Here is a 22520-nt window from a genome sequence, read left to right on the forward strand (position 1 = left end):
CAGGGATGCACTGTATTTACAAGAGTACATGGCTCTTGTTAGCGACAGTTTGTGGGCAGGACAGCCAGTTAGACTTATTCATGTCTACGCCCCTTTTGACGTAGGTGAGCGACGGGAGCGGTTTCAGCACCTCAGGGCACAGCTGGTCGTCTCAAGAATAATTATGACGGGTGGGGACTTCAACTGCATTCTAGAAACAGGTGGCTGAAGGGCTGGGGGTGGATGGATGATGCTGCGACACTCCTGGTGGAGAGGGTGGGTGAGGCCTACCTGGCAGATGTCATTGGGTCCATGGGGGCGAACGCCAGGAACTTCACCTGGAGACACCCGGATGGTTCTTAGTACTCCAGGATAGACTTCATTTTATCTCTCAATAAGGGAAGATCAGGCAACACTCAATGTTTACTGTGCGCTTCTCTTATCACAGAGCTATTCACTTCCAAGGGAAACTGACGGGCAAGTTCTTAACAGGTTCAAGTGCTTGGAAACTGAACAGCTCTCTGCTGGAAAGAGAGGAGGTAAAGGAGGAACTGAGGGAGACATACATCCAAAGACAAGGTATGAAAGACATCTTCCAGTCCACAGGGGAGTGATAGGAATGGGTCAAAGGCAAGATGCAGGACTTTTTCAAGAATGTGGGCAGGCAGGCCGCAAGGAGGAGAAAGAGGGAGTTACTAGAACTGCACGACCTCCAACTCCGGGGATGGGACTACATGAGCCCTCTGGAGGAAGTCAAGAAAGAGCTGAGCGAGTACTTTCATGATTAATCCAGGAGAATCATCTTCCGTTCGAAGGTGGAGAAACTGGACAAGGATGAGAAATGAAACCATCATCTTCAGGAAAATCCACTTTGCACAAAAAGTGCAATAAGGAGGGAACCCTCTGTGACAGGTGGGAGGATATTAGGAAGGTTTTGAAAGACTTCTATGGGGACCTCTATTCAGAAAAGAGGTCAGAGGGAGATCAAGCAGAAAGATTTCTGTCTGGTATCCCAAGAACTGTTTCCCCAACAGTGAGAGAAGTCCTTAACACCCCCCCTCACTTGGGACGAGCTGCACCTCACAGTTACATCCTTCAAGTCAGGAAAGATGCCAAGTGGTGATGGTCTCCCAGTCAAACTCTATGCTTCACTGCGGTACCTAGTAGGACAGAGCCTTTGCAACTGTATGAGGAGATGGAGGGAATCATGCCCACACTTTTAAGAGGGATTATAACGCTCATGTATAAGCATAAGGGGGAGAGAAGTGACCTCAAGAACTGGCACCTCATCTCTCTCCTGAATGTAGACTACAAGCTCTTGGGTAAGACACTGATAAATAGACTCAAGGCCGCCATGGACCTGCAGGATCCAAGGATGCAGAGTGCAGATAGCCTGGCACCGATTAGGGACACGATCTAGTACATCATGTATCACGAGATTTGAGCTTCCCTGGTCTGTCTAGATCAGGAGAAGGCATTCGACTGCGTCTACCACGAGTTCATGGAGAGGGTACTGCATGATTTTGGGCTGAGGGAGCGGTTCTGCAATTACGTTAAAGTAATGTATAAAGACAACTTCAGTTCAATTATTATAAATGGTTGGAAAACAGACCCCTTGCCTATCGGGTCTGGGGTAACACATGGCTGCCCGTTCTCGCCCCCTCTGTTTATTTTGGTTATAGAGCTACTCGCTAAATACACAAGGAAGAACCCAAACAGCAGAGTGATCCTGACACCAGGCGACATGAAGAAAGTGGTCAAGTTTGCCTTTTACATGTACAATGTCACTCTTCTGTGCAAACAGGAATTCAGTCCAATCCCTGCTAGAGGCATGCAAGGACTTCGGCAAGGCATCAGGGGCAAAACTCAATGTGGACAACTCACAGGCAAAACTCTATGGGCGATGGGATCCATGCAACAAACTGCTCCCCTTCCATATCGAGGCAGGACTGGTTAAGATTATCAGCGGCTGGTGTGGGGTCCAGGGGCAGTTGCCAACTGTTGCAACGAACGCCAGTCTAAAGGTAGGCAGAAAATGGGCCTCTGGAGTTTGAGAAATCTGAGCAATAAAGGGGTACTCTGGTGCTCAGAAACGATACACTGCCCGTGCTGCAGTATGTGACACAGGCCTGGCTACTCTTTGCCAACATAATACAGGAAATAAACAGCATGGTTTTTCATTTTGTCTGTCACTCGAAGATGGCCAGGGTTAAAAGGTCAGTCATACAGAAGGAGCACCGCAAAGGCGGGACAGCAGTTCCTGACATCCCAACAATCCTCAGGGCTGTCTTTATTTATGGCTGCGTCTGAATAACCCTGTCAAATGAGAACAAGGACTACCCTGCCAACAAGGTGTTGCACTTTCTCCTGCTCCCAGTGTTGAAAGACTGGGATGGGATAAGTGGGAGAATGCTGTGGCATTTAACTGAGACCTTCCATGCACAATAGGGAGGTAGAAATGTTTGTGGAGGAATTTGAGATGAACTGTGTCACACCTACCTTTTGGAAGCCCAAAACAATCCACAAACTCATCAGGACCTGGGACACGGCCCGCCACCTGCAAAGCATGTGTGGGGGAATGTATCCTACCCAACCTTGACAGACAAAAGCATTGTATGGATGGCCGTGAAGGGGGACTGCCAGTAAGGTCATTCATGCACAGCAGGGGCCTATGCACGCAAAAAGACTGCCCAAGGGAATGATCTGCAGAGGAAACTGCATACCATCATTTCTGTGCCTGCCCCTTCTTTCATAGGCTGCGGGCTGCCTTAAAACAAGAGGTGGAAGCCCATATCCCTCACATTAACATAATGCATCAGTCCATTTCAACAAACACACACAGATGGAGCTATACAGGGGTGCTGGAGAATACTCTGCTGTGTAAAGGACATTGTCCTGAACGCCAAGACTGCCTTGGTGACCAATGGAGTGGTGATGAGCAGGGAAGCGTGCCGCAGGATGGTGCACAACCTGTGAGGGACTATGCAGCAATGGACAAAAAGGAACATGAGGAGGAGGAAGAACTGTAAAATAAACCCCTCCTTCCCCACTGAACTCCTTCAAATGCTCCAATTAAAATTGTGACCATCTAACCCCCGCATAGCAAGTAACTTTGAATCCATACCCAATGGAATATGGATAAGTACAATTGAAACAAAGTGAAAGTGGACTGCCCGCCCTAATGGGAGAGGTACCACTTCTTTATAACTTATGTATCGTAATGTTTTAATCCCTTAATACATGTTTTTGAAACATAAGGTGGTTTTCCCAGGGTGAGGCTCATCCATTGCACTTCGGATGTGCTGACCCCTGCTATGTTCCCAAATAAGGGATACTCGACTGCAACATTTCTGGTAGTGGGGGATTGCGTTCGCGCGTTCCTCTGATCTCTGGTTTGGTTTTAACAAAAATAAAAATAAGTCTGGAGCGCCCTTTGTCGTCTCCTCTGGTCTGACAAGGGTGCTGCTGAATGGGATGGGAAATGGGCAAGGGGGAATAACATGCAAATTCATGAGCCTAGGAAATCCTGCTTCTGGGCCCAATTTCTACCTGGCAAACCCCATTTGTGCTTGCTATACTCTTTGCCTGCCCACCGTGTGAGCAATGTGTAGCATAATGAAAGCAAGGCCCTGCTGGAGGGCGAAAGCATGCAAATTCTGCTAGCCAGCCAAGGCATGTGGGAAGCTGCACAGCACTTTCTAAATGGGGTGCGGAACCAAAACAAAATTGCATGTTTGCGATTTCCTAATAGCAAATTTTAGCAATTCACTATTAGGAAATCGCAAACACAATTTCGTAGACCTTTCACTTTGGGGTATATTCTCAAGCCCCCATCGCCATTACAACGTCACAATCAGGGACGTTGTTGTGGCGATAGGGGCTTAGCCCCATTCACAAGGCAGCGTTAAGCCACATTAAGTGGCTTAACGCGGCTTAAAGCTGCCTTGGAAATAGGGCTCCCTTCACGCTGTTTTAGCGTGAAAGGGGCGTGCAGTGGGTGTTGCGGTGGGCATTCCACCACAACACCCATTGAGTTTGACACTACCTCCTATTCACAAGGGCAGCGTAAATAGGAGGTAGCGCCAAACTTAAGACCAGGAAAAATCTGGTCTTAATGTGGCAAAATGAGGAGAAATGCTTTATTTCTTCTCGTTTTTGCTTTTTACTTGTGTGCTGCATTGTGCAGCAAACATGGAAAAAGCAAAATGCCATGGTTTATGTACAGGAAGGTGACCCTTCCCTTTACATAAACAAACCTTTTTTTAAATGCAGTTTTGTAACTTACATGTGTGCTGCATGAAGCCGCAAACTTGTAAGTTACAAACTGGCATTTAAGGTTTGTTTATGTGCAGGAAGAGACACCTTCCTGTACATAGAAAACCTCCCTGCTTACAGACACCCTTGCACTCTGGTGCAAGGGTGCCTGTGCTGGCGCTAAGTTGTGTAATTTAGTGCCAGTGCAGGTGGAAACGCGAGGCTGCACCCTATCCTTGAGAATAGGGTGCAGCCTCGCGTTTCCGAAGTGGGGGAGAGAGGCGTTAAGCCAAGAAGGCTAAAGCCTCTCTCCGCCACTTCCATGAGAAAATGGCCCTTTTCCTCCTCAAGAGAGGGCCTGCAGAAAAACAAAGTTACAGCCCAGCATGGTCTCTTACTGTTGTAATGGACTGTACACATTGTATACAAATGGACCAGCCTGATCAATATTTATAGTGCAGATCGCAATTTGAGACCAATCGTGAAGGACTGCAATCATAGGGATGGTGGCCTGCTGGGGTCAGCAGAACACCAGGTCTGTGATTGCTTTTTAAATAAAGCAATTTTTTTTTGTAATGCAGCCCGTATTCTTGAAAGGAAAAAGGGATGCATTTCAACAATAAAATTAAAAAGCTACCTTTTAATTTTTTAAGAATATGCAGTTGGTGGTAACGGCAAATGTTTCCTGACAGCATTCCTGGTCCCACAACATTCCTACATACCAGTGATATTCAGCATTAGGAAGGGACACCCTAAACTTGCCCCTTCCTAACACAGAATCGAAAAACCTATTTGCAATTCGGTAATAGGTTAGAGTCGCAAAAACTATTTGCAATTCGGTAATAGGTTACAGAATCGCAAATAGGGTTTGCCACATCAGAAAATGCTTTTTTACGGTCGCAAACGGCCCGATTCTGCGAATCGGGCCATTTGCAAGCAGAATAAAGCTTCTTACATCTGGTCCATAATGCTTGCGATATACCCCTAAATGAACCATCCGTTTTCACCACACCACCACAATTCAAATGTCTAGAAACCTTTTTAGAAAACAATGATATCAAAGAAATAAGCATAGACTATAAAATTCCAACGACTTCTGAAAGAACATCTGAAGGATAAAGATGATATCTCAATAATAAACAATTTGTCACAGCAACAATCAGAAAGAGAGTGGCAACAAGTAAGCCTCAGGGACATTACAAATATGCAGAACGACATTGCCAGGATGGCAATAAGTGAATGCCTGCCTGTGAGAAAATTCCAACACAAAAGAAGACTGCTCAAGAGCCCAAGAAGCCCCAGAGAAATATGTGGTGGAGATGAGTCGGTTAGACATCTCCTATGGAACTACTGGTTTTCCCAAAACTTGTGGAATTTTATGGGAAATTTTATCAAAGAAATATGAAATTAAAACAGATCATGTGAAATTAGTTTAGGTTATAGGTTTTGATTGTAAGAAACAAAAACATCTGACTTTATGGTGAATCCATAACTGTGTAAAGAAATCTTTGTGGGTATCAAGAAATGTGTCAATTTCCTTAAATAAACCCATGACAGTTATGAATTCCATACACAATGTGATAGCTAAAATGGGGTTCATTTACAAACCCATTGTGCCGCCGTGCATCACTGTTTTGGACACACAGGTGGTGCAGTGTGCCTGTCCATATTTACACGGCCACGTTAAGCCAATGGCCTTGTAAATATGGCCCCCTTTCAAGCATTACTCTGCGTAAAAGGGGAGTTCCATAGGTGTTAGCCATGGAACCTGATGCATTACCAGATTCACAATGTTTTTTAAACCTGGGGAACGCATCAGATTCATCTGCCTCCCCAGGGGAAGCATAAGATGGGCGCTATCAAGAGAAATAGCTTTATAGCTCCTCGTTTTTCCTTTTTCTATATGTGCTGCATTATGCAGCACACGGAGAAAGAGGATAACACCTCTCGTATTTGTTTTTGTGCAGAAAGGGGTCCTTTCAGCACAAAAACAAAATCACCACTACAACGCAGACGGGTGCCTGCGTTGGTGCATTGCAGCACACTGTGCGCGAGAACAGGGGGAAAGGACATGAAAATGGCGTATCTTGTACATACGGCACATTGCTGCCCTTTCTTTTGGTGCACGGCAGCGCAGCAGTAAGGCTTGCTGTGCTGCCGTGCGTGTCAATATTGTAAATGAGGCCCTATGTCCTTATATGTGGATGCTGATATCATACAAAATGAGTAAGAATGGGTCATTATTTTTTTAAAACAAGATCAGTGGTCCACTTGGATGAAAAACGCAAATTAAAAATTGTAACCCGGGTAATAAACTTCGCACTGAGTGCGGTTAGTACACTGTACATGTCACATCACCTGAAATACGGAGTGGTTAACATGTAATAATATGCAACTATAAATAAAGGTTTTAAAACTAATAATTAAAAAAAGGTTCTCCCAGTGTGAGGCTCATCCATGGCACTTCGGATGTGCTGATCCCTGAGATGTCCAAAAATGCGGGATATTCAACTGCATAATTTCTGGTAAAAATAAAAAAAAGTCTGAATCACCCATTTCCGTCTCCTGTGGTCCTTCAAGCGTGCTGCTGGCTGGAATGGGGAAGGGGCAAGGGGGAATACCATGCTAAGAGGTAAGCCTGGGGAATGATGGGACAGCTGTAGCCTCCCACTCTGGGGGCCTAGCCAGAGACAGGGCAGTAGGCCCTGGCCAGGTGACATGTCTGCCCCCTTTTAACTGCACTCCTGGGGCTGTGGTCTCACCATTGACTTCCTGGTCAGAACCCGGAACCTTGCTGAGGGCTCAAGGACTTGGCCCAGCATGGGCTTTGCCCAGCGAGAGTTCTGACGCGTTTGGGAGAATGCGTGAGGGGCTCGGGTTGAGAACCCCAGCTCCCTTGTAGGACTGTGCCTGGCTTTAAGCAACAAAAAGTAAAATGGGGCCTAGGCTGCCAAAAAGACAATGCCTGCCCCTAGAGTGGGCCTCAGTAGGGGCTCTTTAGCTTCACAAGCCCTACACCTCTGCTTCTGGGCCCAATTTTCACCTTCCAAGCCCTCTTTTGGGCCTGCTATACTCTTTGCCTGCCCACCGTGAGCAACGTGCAGCATAGTCAAAGCAAGGCCCTGCTAGTGGGCGTGGGCATGCAAATGTTGACTGCTGGCTTTTGAGAAGCAGCTGTAGGTAGCTGCGCCGCTTTCTAAAGTGGGCGCGGGGGCCATGGCTGGTCACTTTGCAACCCCATGCGCTGACCCACTTCAAGCCTTTAGGCATGTCCCCCTGCTCTGCGGGAAATGCCAAGCAGGCTGCTAGTGCCCTCTCCCCTTCCAACTCAAATTTACCTGGCAGGAGAGACACCATGTTCATGAAGGCGGTTCTTTCAGGGTGAGGCTTAGCCATTACACTTCGGATGTGCTAACCACTGCAATGTCCCCAAATGTGGGATACTTGCAGAATTACTGGTAGTGGGGGGCTGCATTTGCGCTTTCCCCTGGTCTCTGGTTATAAGAAAGACAAAATAAAAACGAGTCTGGAGCACCATTTGACGTTTACTGTGGTCTTACAAGGGTGCTGCCGGCTAGAATGGGGACTTGACAAGTGAGGATTACATGCAAATTAATGAGCCTGGAAAATGCGGGATAGGGCCTGAAATTCGGCTTCTGAGCCCGCTTTTGACCAGGCAAGCCCTCTTTTGTGTATGCTGTACTATTTGCCTGAGAAAAAGTTTATATAATATGAACATGAGTGCAGACATTATTTTAAATCCACCTGACTTTGTACAACAATTGAGGAATTTTCCATGCACTTCTGACACTGTACATTCTTTTATTTTTTTCTCTCCATGTCCTTGGAAAAGTACAGAGTGGCTGTTAGAATAATTACATTTTATTAATCATTTGTGTTTCACGGAGATGGAGTCTTTTTCCATTCAATTTGCAATTTAGCAATGGCTTGTGAGCCCTTATCTTGAAAATGTAGTGTGGTTAGCTATTCTTTTTGTATGTATAACTGGAAGGAATTTCCCCAATGGGTTAGGGGCAGGGAATTGAAGGGGTGTAGGCAGACTTGCTTAAAGTATAGTATAAATATGAAAGGAGAATTCGGAGTGGTCATTCAAGCCTTTTCCTTGTGGGTCTTGCATCTGTTCAAGCTTGAATAAACCAAATATTTTACCTCAGACTCCCTGTACTCCTTTTGATGTAAAGTGGACAAGAAATGCGTTTTCTCATGCTTGCCCACCGTCTGTGCAATGTGCAGCATACTGAAAGCAAGGCCCTGATTAGCCCTGCTGGTGGGGTAGGCATGCAAATTTTGCTGGCCGGCCGAGGCCAGTAAAAAGCAGCTGTGGGTAGCTGTGCTGCCTTCCAAATGGGGTGCGGGCAATGACTGGTCACTTTGCGCCTCCATTACCTTGCTCTGCCCCACCTCGCTATAGGCCTTGCCTGTGTGAATGCCACCCTGCATGGAGATGCCAAGCAGGCCACCCTTGCCTTTTTCCCTTCCGACTCATACTTACCAGACAGGGAAGACATCATGATCACGAGGCAACAGGAGCAGCTGGCTTCCTTCGAGCTCGAGCTGCGTGTAAACATTCCATTCAACTCAGCAGGGCCAGACTGGGAACCCAAAGTAGCCCTGGTACTTTTTTTCAGATCAGCCCCTGGGGGGGGACTGGGTAGATAAAGTGTTGAGCACTGCTGCTTTTTTATTTTACTGTGGACCGATATTGCAGCCCTGCTGCAAAACCATCCCCCCAGTAAGAGAAACGGAGTCCACCCTTCAAGCCTCCCAGGTGTACGCCGGATACCCGCCACGACCAGTCCAACTTGGCTGCTCAGCTGTTTGCCTTCCGGTCTTGCTCCTCTGAGGAAAGCCTGTGAAGTAAAGGGAAACCTTTATGACATGTTTTCTAGTCATAATGACGTTCTACCGGGAACGTCGCAGTGCCGTAAGATATCCTTGAGTGAGCCAGATATCAGGATTAATGGACTGCTTTTCAGCAGGACAGTACTACAAAAAGAATTAAACTTTCGACCTAAGCACATAGATTGTCCGTTTAGTTATCCTGGGAGCAGTGTCTGAAGTAATTTTCACAACATTTCAGCATTTTGAAAACTGCCTTAAACGCTTCAAGAAGAAAAGGAACACTGAGCCTTTATATAAATTCAGCATAACTGCTTCGACAGAGCCTCAGAAGAGATGGGTCAATATAGCAATGTTTAATTAATACAATCAAAGTGAAGACATAATTACTTGTCTCAACCAATTCTCTGTGGGGACTCAAGGCTCTAAAGTGAGAGATGCGGATGGTGTGAAGACAGGTTATTTTAAGGCATTGGTGACTTTAAAAAGGAATTCTGCTACAGAAGAATTAATGCACTTTCTAAGCATTATTCGACTTGGTGGTGCCCAGGGGAATCTGTTATATGTGGGACAGCCAACAACATGCCGCAGGTGCAATTCTGAGGGGCAATTAGCAAGCGACTTAACTGAAGTACACTGTACAAAATGCCAAACAATTGGACATGAAGCTGTGTAGTGTATGGAGGTGAAATCCTGAAATCTATGTGGCTCTATGCAGCACATTTTTAAGAACTGCCCATCCTCTTACGCTTTTACATTTTAAAACTAGGTGGCATATTTACAAGTGGATTGCGCCATCGGAACGTCACTTTTTATGACGTTCTTGTGATCCAATGCTCTGCACCATATTTACAAAGTGTAGTTAAGCCACTTTGCTTGGCTTTGTAAATATGGTACACTTTCACTCAGTTTTCTGCGTGAAAGGGGCATGCAATAGGTGTTGCTGAGGCCGTTCCACCGCAACACCCATTCCTTTTATGTTGCCCCAGATTTAAAAGAATCTGTAAATCTGAGGCAGCACCAAAAATGAACACCATGCAAAAGCAGGCGTTAGATTTGCGCAAACAAGGAGAAATTTTATTTCTCCTCGTTTTTAGTTTTTCTATGCATGCTGCAATCTACAGCACACAAAGAGCCAAGCACCTTTAATGATTGTTTTAGTGCACAAAGGTGTCCCTTCATGCACAAAAACAATCATTAAATAATGATGATTTGCTACTGTGTGCGCTGCAGAATTGACATGGATTGTTTATGTGCAGGAAGAGACACCTTACTGTACATAAACAATCACCCCTGCAACACAGGGCCCTTTGCACTATGGTGCAAGGGTGTCTGTGTTGGGGCTAGGCATCTATTATTAGCATCAGCGCAAGGGAAAACATAAGGGTGCACCATATTCTTGTAAATAAGGTGCATCCCTATGTTTTTGAATTGCTGCATCGCTGCACGACTTCTTTGTAGACATGCTACCAAGGGGCAAATTTGCACAGGGACTGCGCCACCGGGAAGTCATTTTTATCACAGCCCCGCTCCATATTAACTAAGTGGAGTTTTGTAAATATGGTACCCTTTCACGCAGGTATCTGTGTGAAAGAAACGTGAAATGGGTGTTGCTGTGGGCGTTCCAGCGCAACACCCATTGCTTTTTAATGATGCCACAGATTTACAAGGATCTGTAAATCTGAGGCAGCACCAAAAACTAACGCCATGCAAAAGCAGACATGAAATTGGTGCAACGAGAAGAAATACTTTCATTTCTCCTCTTTTTTGCTTTTTCTGTGTGCGCTTGAATATGCAGCACACATAGAAAGAGCAAAATACCTTTAATGATTGTTTTTGTGCATGAAGGTGTTCCTTCATCCACAAAAACAATTAAATTATGGCGATTTGCTACTTCTATAGAAATAGGAAATAGCCATTATTGATTGATGTTTATGCACAGGAAGGTGTCTCTTCCTGCACATAAACAATCATCACTGTAAAGCAGGCATCCTTGCACTATGGCTATAGGGTGTCTGTTGGCACTAGGCAGCTGCTTTTTGTGCCATCGCTAGAGAAAACACAGGGGTGCGCCATATTCTTGTAAATACGACATACCCCTGCATTTTCGAAATGGAGCAGCACTGTAAAATTTGTTTATATACCCCTAAGCCTGCACAGAATGAAGGTCCTCTGCCTCCCCCACATGTAAGAGGTCACCCATGTGAGGAGTTAGAAGTGGAGGAAGTAGAACTAATGCAATTTGGTCTAGAGAAAGAGCGTTTTGATTTTACAACTGGCTTGTCGCAGTCTGAAAGAGTAAAAAAGAAATTACATCATGAGCCCTCTTGATAAACCAACACTCCTGGAAGATGGAAAGCAGAATGCATCTGCATTTCATTCTGAGAAGCTCCAAGCTCCTTGGCTCTACTACTCTAAAGTTACCGATCTCTCCTGGCAAAACAGTGTTTACCCCGCATATGGTAAGCCTAAGTCACACTTCCAAACGCAGCAACCCTCCACGCCTCTTTCAGTGGGAATAATGACAAGCATATAATGCCTGAATCAAAAGAGGACAATAAGCCCAGTATTGATGGTCCTGTACTCCTCCTCAGCACTGGTTCCGCTAAAGGAAACCTGAGTGCATATTTACAAGGAGGTAGTGCCGCCACAGCTTCGTTTAGTATTACGCTGCTGTGGAGCTCTCTTGCCGCCATATTTACAAAATGACGCAAGAAGCCTTTAGCCTCACTTTTACCACTCCTGCGCCTATTTTCCACTGCGCCAGATCCAGATGCGGCAGGTAGCGAAAATTATATGCAAGGTAGGCAGTCCCCCTTAAAAAGCTACACAAAACTGAAGCTGCCGTATTTACAATGAAACGAGAAAATTACTTTGGCAAAAGACACGCAGAGTTCAAATAGTGCCAACAATTTACAGTTACAGCAAACAAGGCATAACAAGCATTTGCAATGCAATAGGTCTCACATTGTTTAAGAGTTAGAGCTATTGGTGCTGTAATAGAATTTTTTTCTTCTTATCTGAGAGTGTGTGCATGGGTGAGAAAGTGATAGAAAGTGAAAGAGATGGTATATAGAGAAACAGTTATTTCCATACACAAGTGAGAGGTAGAGAAGAGAGAAAGAGTGAAAGAGTTACAACAAGGTAGAGTTATAGAGAGAAGGTGTTTAGAGGTAGGTGAGGGGAAGAGCTAGAGGGGAAAAGATGAGCGAGGGTGGAGAGGAAAGCCACTAGGTGTCCCTTTTTGTTGAAGGGAAACACACTGGAATACCAATTCACAAAAGAACTGAAAACAAAATACCCTATTGATGTATTTTTATGACATAGTCCGTACGTATTAAATCATATTTAATCACAAAACTTGCATGTAAAGTAATACTGCAATGGCACTAATCCACCGATAGATGTCCCTTGTGAAAGCTGCAAAGGAGACACTTTGCCACTAGGTGTCCCTTGTTGATGAAGTAAAACACACTGGAATACCCATTCGCAAAAGAACTGAAAACAAAATAAAACAAAATACCCTATTGATGTATTTTCATGATATAGTCCGTAGGTATTAAATCACAAAACTTGCATGTTTGATAGACACACAGCACAAGACTGTTTCAGGTGTAGTTACAGAAGTCTGTGAGCGAGTAACTGGCCGCTGTATCTAAAGGCAAGTTTTAATCAATAGAAAGCTAACTAGTTCATGGCTTCTAAGCAAAGTGCTTTAGACAATCTAAAATAAAGAAAACACATTTGGTCTTGGCATTAATCAGACAACAAACGTATGCAGAGGGGCTTTGCACGCAAATAGCAAGGTAATATTGCATGTTTCTTTTCATTTTAGAATTCTGCTATGGCACTACCAATATTATTTCAAATGAGCTCTTTTGCTTTTAGTGACTTTTTATGAATAGTGTTGGAGTAGACTGTAGCTTTGTACCCCAGCCCATGGTGACTAGTAGTAGGGACTGTCAAATTACATGAATTGTGTTTAAGCTTTTATAGTGCAATTGTGTTGAAAGCCTCGTGGGAGTGGTTTGCCCATGCTGTAATACACCAAAAGCTGGTGTAATCATAAAAAAGCAGTGCATTTAAAATCTTAACCACATGGAATAGTGCCACATTTAACCAGAAAAATAACACCACACACTAAGGATTTAAAAGGTACACAACCCTAGTTAGAAATGGAGAAAGTCTCTTCTTGTTTCTAAATTGAAATGAGCATTTTATCTTTCTCTTGGCGCTAAACATCTCAGTTAAAGAAAAAAAATCCTGAAACCAGGCCTGCTATAAATATTTGGTTATTGGTGTTACGCAATATTTTTGCATCGTTACAGTCAAATTGCTTTACAATATTTTCATTTTCTATTGAGCAATTGGTGAAAATATGCGAACATGTTGAGAATGCATTTCCCAAAGTGCCTGTTTCAGATGTTGTTTCTTTCTAAACGGGTTGTCCGGCTCAGCTTATGTTGAATTAATCGCAGCATGTGCACCCATCTCACATCGACCGCAGTTATTAAATCTGAAAAAATAACACCAGTGAGCACTTATCTGGTAGGACGGCTGCAGATGCCTTACCTGTCTGCAGCAAGTGCTACCTTATGGAAGCATCAGATGAGAGGCAAACAAAACCTGCACACGTTCTCTGGGATGACTACACACATGCACAGCTCTGCTGTCAGCACGGACTTCTGTAGTCCGTGTCTTCACGCATACTGTCTGAAGGAAGAAAACCCAGAGGAAGATAATAAAAAAAATAAACTTAGCCAACCATTGTGCATGCTAAAATAAAGCAGCACCATAACTGACTGTTGGATGCTTTTCCCACCCTTACACTGTCTCGTTCTTCTGTGCTCGAGATTACAGCTTCCTGTGTGCCAAAGAACCAATGCAGACATATGATTAATGATTAATGTTATTTTATAATTGGATATATGATTAATTGCGTGACGAGCGCCGTGCTCCTTATGTATGCAAATAAGTATATTAGACTGCAACTCTGCATGTTGGGCTGCAAAAAACGTAAAAGTAAGTTCCCCTTCAACACAAATAAAACACAAAAGTGGACGAAAACAGTACTTAGGCGCTGCTGCTTCCGGACTAAACAGAAGAAAACGGAAGTGACGTATCTGACCACCAGCCAACAATGAGTAAGATAAGAATAGCAATGCCTGATTTAACCAATGGCAAGCGGAAAAATAAATAGAAACGCAATGGGTGGAGTTTCACCACTAATATTGATTACTTGATGCCTCGTAGAGGCAGCGCATGCGCTGCCTATGCGAAACCTAAAAAATGATGTATTTCCACTGGTATAAAAGCAGAACATACACAAATCACTCTGGCAAGCTCAACACCACCATGGACCTACTCCTCCTCCAGCTCGGAGCACCAAGAAGAGCACTAGCACCACCAGGGAGGCAGCACCGGAGTAGGGAGCGGATATACCACCAGAGGATCGCCCTAATTAACCTAAGGGAGGAGGACGTCATTGCCCATTAAAGACGTAGGAGGGAGTCTATTGTCCTTCACCAGATTGCACCAAGGCTGCAGCCAACATCGGAGTGGTGCACCAAATTCCCTCCGTAGACCAAGCTACTGGCTGTCCTACACATGCTGGCATCTGGAACTTTCCAACCCACCACAGCCATCCTTCTCAGCATTTCTACCCTCTGTCCTGGATGCCATCGTAAGCCTCACACACCCTAGTTCCTAAGTTTCCCCAACACAACGCAGAAACAGAAAAACAAACAAGGATACTATGCCACTGCAGGATTTCTACGGGTTGATGGCAATGGACTGCACAGATCTGCAACTTGTGGCTCAAGCGGCTACATCACACCTATAACGCAATAAGCACAGGCATTCTATGAATGTGTAGGCAATCGTGGACAATCTGGGCCTCTTCATCAATGTCCTCACAAAGTACCCGGGGAGTGCTAATGATTCTTTCATCTTCCGTCATTCCACCATCAATGAGTGCTTCCACAATGGTACATATGGGAATGCCTACTGGTTAGTAAGTACTTATGAAGCACATGACAGACCACATGGCAGTCAATTATGTTGGATACCTTTGCCATATTAGTGTTGGGCTGAACAAGACAGTGCATACGTACTAGGTGTGGGCCTACATACTTGTGCCATAAAACATGGCACATGCGCAACACAACCCTTCCAGTCACACATGTTGACAAAGCCTACGCGCCACTGTGGGCCACATGTACAAGTAAACTACATTGATGGAACATCACTGTTCAAGTCGCTCTGATGGAGGAGGTCTCCAACTCATATCTATGAGGCACTAGAAAGTCAGCCTGCATGTTCTTGCATGACATCATGGATATGCAGTAAGGCAAGCAAGAGCAAAGTGGAGCAGTACATTAAGGATGTGTTCCATGGGTCTTGTGGTGGCTTTTCCCATGCAACACTAATGAAGATCTCACACATTTCCAAGGATCCATGACCCTGGGGCTGTTTGCTAATAGTGTGCCTCGCAAGCGGAGGTGAAAGGAGGATAAATAATTATACGTCTGTCATTATCAATTTCTATGTGTCCTACATTCCCCAGGATACACAGAATGAGGAAACTGCATAGATTGTTTACTACTGGTGCAATAGTGTGTCCCTTAAAACATTAAGCTATTTGAAGACACAATGCAGTCACACATTCACCATGGTGAAAGGGGGTGTGCGTTGGCGCTAGTCACCAATATGTGATGGTGTTTATGCGACTAACCATGGATGTGCTGTATGTTAGGAATATGGCACATTCCAGCCCTTCCCCTTGAATGCAGGTCAAAGCAGCCAGGTGACATCCAGTGCTGCCCTGTGGCATAAACTACTAAATGAAGCCCTGCGTGTTCATTCAATTGTTTGATGAGCCTCACTAATGTTACACTATGTGAAATGCTGCATCTAAACACTGTGTTGAAGTAAGAAATTCCCTTTCTTTTGTCTGTGTATCCACAAGTAACTTCCATGGTCATGAGGCATGTGATGTATTCCAGCCCGGTGAAACTGAGAACTTTGGTCATATTTTAACCCCGCAAGATCACGTTTACCATGGTAAATTACATTGGTCTTCATATACACACATCTCATCCTATGTGCACACCGCTTTGCGGAGCACAAACCACTCAGTCCATCAAGGCTACAGACTATGCAGCAAGGTACAGCCTCATGCATAATGTACATCGCCATTGACAGGCAACAACAGAATCACCTTCGGAATAATGTGCCTGACTTGGAGCAATGCTGCACATTTTCTGCCAACGTAGGCACCAAACCATGGACACAGAATCATGTGGAATATATCTCCTACATTGTCCCCAAGAAGTGTGGCTGTGTAGTGTGGTTAGTGTACCAGGTGCACTGTACAGCGCAAGACTCCCACATAACTCAGATCCCTAGTGTACTGTCAACACCGTGTTACACATGGCAGTGCACTATGTCCACTATCATATCCCACATGGATATCCACTCACTACCCTCCCCATGGCAGTAGATATTGAACAACATTGACTCCAACTCTCACTGCCAACAATGTGTGACTGAAGTACGCAACATCAACTGCTCCAGCTACAGGTAGTAAAATCAGACCTGTTTCAGTTCAGAAATGGCAATAGTAGTCAACAACAGACGAGTGCAAGAGATTGGTCTCCTCAATGACCAATTGACTGTCCTTACAGGTGAAAAACCATCACCTTCATGGCATTGGTTCTCACAAGAATGACAAATAGTAAGAGAATCACAAAGGACAGTACACCTGTATGTGTAGTATAGTCAGTCATATCCAATTTCTACTTGTTTTGTTGACACACAATGTCAAACACGTTTCTTACAGTAGGCAAAGCATACGAGTCATTCAGGACACATAACAATGTACATGAATGTGAGGCCATCACCTGTCATGACTCTTAACTAATTTCACCCCTCCTGTCTTTGCAGCTGACCAAAGATATACTCTGCAGCCGTGGGTAATGACTGTTCATAAACATCCCCAGACGGAACCCTAGCGGGGGGACAATCATGCCATAAGCAGTAACTGGTCCACAGTGGAGCGGACATTTAGCGTAATCAAATAATGCTCCAGGAGTCTGGATAAGGCTCAGGCAGATTGCTCTACTCGCCGCCACTGGTATGCAAAATATTTGCTGAATATTGCACAATATTTGTGTGTGGACAAATATACCACGGGCTGATGCTAATGAGGAGCAGTAACTGCTGGATGATGGGGAAGATGAGGAGCCACATCAAACTGTTCCATCAGTAGCTGCAACACTGCAAAGGGACCATATAGTTCAAAATATGTTTTGCTGATGCATGAGTGACTTTCAGGTCATAAAATGATGACTACGTGAAACTGTATATTATCTACTGGCGGTCGCCAGTAGATAGTTATAGTTAGGACCGAGTTCCCATAGGAAATCTGAAAATTCTATTTTGAATAACTTTCGCGGCGGTTGACGAATCCTTGCGAAATTTTCAAAACTAATGGGGCGCTCCGCTCAGCTCCTACCCTGAAAGTCTCGGGGTGATTCGTCAAGTGGGGGCAGAGAAAAAAAGGGGTGTCCCAAAACGCATTTTTCCCATGCATTTTCCCATAGGACCTTTAGTCGAAGGTACAGCCCGAACGGCTGAACAGAATTACTTGAAATTTGGCAAAGAGGTAGTTCTCAAGTCAGGTATGTGCCTTTTGCATATATGGTGTCAATCTGTTCAGTAGTTCCTGAGAAAATCGCAGTTAAAAGTACATAAACATCTATAAGCGCGCACCGTGCGCGCACTGTGCCGTGCGCGAGTGTAATTCTGATTGGTGGTTAGACGTCAGTCAACATTCGAATCGGTCGAAATCAGAAAGTGTCGGACGCCATTTTGTGTGTGACAGTGAAAAAGAAAGGTGGAGAACGTGAAAAGGGGGCAGGGTAGAGAGTTCCTGACCCCCCTAGCCTTTGTCAGGGGTCCCTGAAGGACCCCGAAGGGTGAAAAAAACATTTACATTTTTTTCCCAAAAATCGCGGGGTGCGCGCACGGCGGCAAAAAAATTCGGCAAAAAAATAGAATTAAAAATCAAGTGTAAGTGTTTAGATGTTGGTTGGCTCTAAAAAGAGCCGTTGTGTTCATTGCGTGTTTTTTGGTACCTACAAGTAAGTACCGATGCAGTCTAAAGTTCAAGAGGAAGACTCTGTTCCCTTCATCTGTGAAATGTACACCGTCTATTCTATAAATGCCTTGCATGTTGTAACGCAAGTTGTTGTGCTATATAGAACCCATACCATAGTCTCTGAGGAAAGCAGAAACAGACTTATTGACCTGCTTTCTTGCTTTCTCAATCTGTGGACAATATTGGTTGGACCAGTTCCACTTTTGCCTTTGGCATATATTAGAATATACAAAGGTAGTTTGTGGAAAAAGTGACATCAATTGCACAAAGGTGTCCTTAACAAGCATTTCCAGACCTACCCCAGTTAAAGTGCCTAGGTCATTTCCACCACAGTGCACAATTATAAGGTTAGGCTGTGGGAGATGTAGAAAGGATTTCACCAAAGGCATTAATTGGTGCCACTTTAACCCTCTCTGACCAATCCATTTAATGTCTACATTTGGCAAAGCAAGGTCTTTCACAATACCTCTTTTTTCTGCATACTTTTCACTCCAGAAGACATAGCTATGACCTACAATCCACACTGTGAACATCTTTCAAGGAGATCTGGATGCACTCAGAAGGTGTCTTTCAGTAGAATGGCAATATGAAAAGAAAGATAGTTGTAAAATGGAGGCTTACATACTTTTTCTTTTAATAAAAAGAACTCATTGGCTGTTTCACACCATTCTACACTAAAAACTAGGCTGTATGTTTACATTTTTAAAAGCATGTTTTGTATTGGTTCAGAAAAATGTGTTCCCACAGAACATTACTTTGGATTTGCTGTTAGGTTTGAAAAGTCAAGCACTCTTGCTCTTCGGATTAGAAACATTGTGTGCTGAACTTCTGACCTCTCTGCTCACACCAGTGTTCTATGACTTGTTGCTATGCTAGCAGGCAGAAGTCATGTTGGGGGTAGAAATCATTTGGAAAAGGGTTGAAATTTGCAACCAATAGAAATGTATGTTTCCATTTGAAAAATTTGGGAAGCAATGTGATTTGAAGTTAACATGTATATGTGTGAAAAAAGAGAGGGAAAGTTTGCCATTTACTGGTTCTGGCAAGAGGTGTACAGCTCAGAGATTCTGGCTCTGATAATCTGCTGTGCGAGTGCCACATTTCTTTCTCAACTAACTACTTTTAAAGGTGAGTTATGAATTTGAGAGGGGATGTATGTGGTGCATTTTGATATAAATAATAGAAATTTGTTTCTTCTTTTAAAAGTTGTGTTTTACGTTTTATGTTTTGGAAGATATTTAACTGCCTTGAACTTGTAAGATATTATGGAGTATGTCTTCACCATAAGTTAAGGTGTACTGGTATCACCCAGGAATACTGTTTTGTGCCTAGAATCACACCAGGAGTCTGTCTGCACACAGGAATTGTTGTCAGAGATTTAATTCGTGTTGCTCTTGTTCTGTAAGACTTGCACTCGCAGGAAAGGGCAGCTTGTTTTCTTGAACTGTGATGGTTAGCATTCAGCAGAAATCACTATCTCACAAATGAGAGGCAAATGCTAACACATTTGAAATCAACATGGTAGATTTTCCTTCCACTCCTGCAATGGGTAAGGTAGTTCCTACATGTTCAAAACTCCAATTAACACTTACCACACATGTACTCTTACATACATCTCTGCAGTCTTCATGCAGTTGTGCAAGCGTCCATGCAGATGTCTCTTGCACCTGACAATACACAGTCTCCAGAAACACACTCTTAGCACACAGGCAGCTGCTTGTCCTGCACTCCCATGCTTACTATTCAGCACTGTGTGGTATTTCAGATAGCAGTGTGTAACGCTTACACATTCAACGTCACCAAGGCTCATTTCATTTGCTCTAGTCTAATCACTCACCCAGGTTCCACATGCTCATGGTCTCAAGTAGCTGTTAGGACATGTGCTCTTTTCTGCCTCTCTAAACTATAAGGAAAATGTATCAGGCTGTTCCAGTAATTATCACTTGCTCTACCACAGTAGTAAATGTGCTTTGAAATTGCCAATCAAATATCGTTTTCTGCCTAGAATCACACCATGAGTCTGTGTGCACACAGGAATTGTTGTCAGAGATTTAATTGGTGTTGCTCCTATTGTGTAAGACTTGCACTCGTAGGAAAGGGGCAGCTCATATGATAGGATTTGAAAAGCTCAAAAAAATATAGTAATATATTTAAATTACATAAAGGTATTTTTTTTTGTTTCTTTTAGGTATTGCTGAACAACACTGAAATAAATTAAACATGACTATAAAATTAAGAAAGAGAAAAGAACAGCAAAAACATCTATATTTAAAGACAACTGGACAACACAAATTAGTTGATGAACCTCATGTTGGAAAAAAGAAAAAGTCTTCTGGTAAGCAGACTATGGATTTTTTTTAAAAAGTTCCTGCTCCTCATTAGCATCAGCCCATGGTATATTTGTCCACACACAAATATTGTGCAATATTCAGTATGTAGCTGACAATTCTATTGCTGTTGCTCGGTATGTCACATCTTACATCACTAAATCTGAGAAACGGAATTGAAAGAAATGTGGGAAGAGATTTCTCACGAGAAGACTGTCAGTAAAAAGCTATACAGTTTCAGTTTAAAGATGTTATCGCATCGAGAAATTGGGTCATACGAATGCTCGGATAGGTTATTATCTGCAAATCTGTACTCCAAATCCAGAAGAATAATTTGGGTAAGTTTAGGCCTTGCAGGAATGCGAAATCGGGTACTGAAATCTATTCGAGAAATTGAATGTTTAGCAGAGAACGAACCAGAAAGTACAGACATTTTGAAAACAAACATGTTGGACACATATTACCCAAACAGAAGTCATCATCTTGAGAACATCTGTCTCTATGAAGTGCTGCAGAACTACATTTTTAAACGGAATGCCACAGAAGACATCAACAATGGAAAATATAAAGTCATTGGTGAGGAAGGATGTTTGGTGAAACAAACAAAAGGAAGTTTGATTAATCACAGGAAGCCGAGTTGCGACACTACTGACAAAAAAGGAATTTTTACAGCTGTTTAAACCATGGCATTCAGAGGATGAATTACTTGGAGATTTTCAGAGCTATGAAGATTCCTTTAATGCATGCAAAGATAACATAGAATGCAGTACTTTCTCAAATTATGTACAAATGTTAAATGAAGAAATTGAACAAGAAGCTACAATTGCAGCTGAAGTAGCTAGAGACAGTTATCAAGACAGTCAAAGTTCTCTGTACGCTCAGTCAAGATCCCCTAGGACAACCAATCGTAGAAAATGAAGCTGCAATAGCCATGACTGAATAGATTTAATAGACTTACCAAATTTGGAACAACAACTGCATGATGAACAACAACAAATTTAAGAAGAAGTCACAAAACAAATTGATCATGGATTACTACATGAAAATAAAGAGTGCTCATGCACATCATTTGAACCAATCAGAATGTATGTGAGTGGACAAGCTGGAACTGGAAAAAGTTTCTTAATTAAAGTAATTAGAAGCTACCTACAGAAAAAAACTGATTCAACTTTGTCTTGTGTTGTTACTGCTCCAACTGGGTTAGCAGCATATAACATAAAAGGAATTACCTTGCATCGTTTGCTAATGTTACCAGTAGAGCATGAGAACAAAATAGAATACCACAAGCTAACAGAAGCATGTTTTGAAGTTTCAAGAGTGTTGAAGAAAATGAAAGTTCTCATTATTGATGAGGTAAGCATGGTATCAAACTTAATGCTTGCCTTTGTGCATTTAAGAATGCAGCAAATTCTAAAGACAGACTATGACGTGTTATTTGGAGGAAAACAGGTTATAGTTTTTGGGGATCTACTGCAGCTCACTCCAGTTAAAGGACAACCAGTATTTAATACTCTTACACATGAAGACACGAAAAAGTTGTTAGGAAGTATAGGTAATGTGAATATTTGGTCATACTTTGAGTACAAAGAACTCATTACCAATAAGCGGCAAGCAAATGATGATGATTATGCAAGTATTCTGAAAGATATCAGAATTGGACTATGTTGTGATGTGACTTACATTGAGTATGCGTGCAATCTCAGTATTATGTACAAGCAATCTTACCTGGGCTGGAGCGCGCGTGTTCTGTGTGTTCTGTGCCCTCGTGTTTAGAATGGAAGGTACACAGCACTCCACGGTTGTCAGTTGCATCTGGATTGTGGAGGTAGCTGGATGCCAGGTTGTGTTACCAGTAAACTTCTGTATCACACGAAGTGTTTCCTGTACTTCTTCGACAAATCCATCACAACCATTTTGGCGACGATCTTGGAACACGTAGA

At 43.4% G+C, this 22520-nt stretch overlaps 1 long non-coding RNA gene, 1 other non-coding gene and 1 pseudogene across 2 annotated transcripts in view; 2 read left to right on the forward strand and 1 right to left on the reverse strand.

Moving 5' to 3' along the window:
* Positions 1–3228: 3228 nt before the first annotated feature.
* Positions 3229–3364, forward strand: LOC146865303 (U1 spliceosomal RNA; annotated as a pseudogene).
* A 4199-nt stretch (positions 3365–7563) lies between these two features.
* On the forward strand, positions 7564–7723 carry LOC146865304 (U1 spliceosomal RNA). Its single transcript, XR_014977456.1, has one exon. It is a non-coding gene; the product is annotated as a U1 spliceosomal RNA (small nuclear RNA).
* Positions 7724–8501: 778 nt separating this feature from the next.
* The window catches only part of LOC146865305 (uncharacterized), a 227929-nt gene continuing 213910 nt past the window's right edge, over positions 8502–22520 (reverse strand). Inside the window, exon 3 of the long non-coding RNA XR_014970071.1 lies at positions 8502–9104. This is a non-coding gene — a long non-coding RNA (uncharacterized LOC146865305). The remainder of the gene's footprint in view (positions 9105–22520) is intronic.

Source organism: Triturus cristatus, chromosome 2_1 (genome assembly GCF_964204655.1).
Source record: "Triturus cristatus chromosome 2_1, aTriCri1.1, whole genome shotgun sequence".
Classification (NCBI taxonomy): Eukaryota; Metazoa; Chordata; class Amphibia; order Caudata; family Salamandridae; genus Triturus; species Triturus cristatus.